The sequence below is a fragment of the Apodemus sylvaticus genome, chromosome 11 (genome assembly GCF_947179515.1).
Source record: "Apodemus sylvaticus chromosome 11, mApoSyl1.1, whole genome shotgun sequence".
Taxonomy (NCBI): Eukaryota; Metazoa; Chordata; class Mammalia; order Rodentia; family Muridae; genus Apodemus; species Apodemus sylvaticus.
In genome coordinates, this window is record NC_067482.1 from 87,033,501 (window position 1) to 87,034,280 (window position 780).

The 780-nt window shown below is 45.0% G+C and overlaps 1 non-coding gene across 1 annotated transcript; it reads right to left on the bottom strand.

Annotated features, from left to right (window-relative positions):
• Nucleotides 1-206: 206 nt before the first annotated feature.
• On the bottom strand, nt 207-362 carry LOC127696940 (U1 spliceosomal RNA). The gene has a single exon (XR_007980374.1). It is a non-coding gene; the product is annotated as a U1 spliceosomal RNA (small nuclear RNA).
• Between the last annotated feature and the right edge of the window lie 418 nt (nt 363-780).

A 780-nucleotide genomic window follows, 5' to 3' on the forward strand; every position in this document is an offset into this window, starting at 1 on the left:
TTCTCCACCATCAGGCCATGCCGCCATCTTGTTCTGCACCTACTTCATCATCACTAGTTAGAGGGTCCAACTTACTTCTTTTTCTGATTTCCAATGCAGAATCCAGGACAAGAAAGACACAGAACATACCGTTCCAAGCCACGGAGAAGAGAAAGATTTCTCAGTGTCTACCTGGCAGACTGGCAGCATCCGCACCTCTTTTTGGTGATAGAACACCAATACTCTTTGCTACCACAAATTATGCAGCTGACTTTCCTGCCTTTGGAGGAGTCACAGGTTAGCATACCTAGAGTGTAATGGATGAGCCTCACCTTGGGAAAATCACCCTCATGATCATGAGATCTCCCCTGCCAGGTAAGTATGTATCCACACCTCTAGCAAGCTTGCTAGAAATGCATACTCTCAGGATCCACCCAGGTATATAGAATCAGTCACTTTAGGGGATGCAGCTGTGATCTGCTCGAATGGGTCCTGACATGCTGGACTGAGAAACACTGGCTGACAAACAAGTCTTGGGATTCAACCTAGACATTGATGGGCCTGCCTAGCCACATAGTATTTATGTCTTCTGTGTTTGTACCATTTACAGCAAATCCTGTTTAATGTCTGTCTTCTCCTCTGAGCTCCGGGGACCTTGATTCCATCTTATTTACTTTCCAAACTAATATGTACACTGTGTCCAGCATTGAGCTGAGGCTCAGATGCCTTTGAACTGCCATCATGAAGTTGTTTCAAATGATTAACTTAGTGCTAGAGATGTCCCTACCTATGCAACAAATG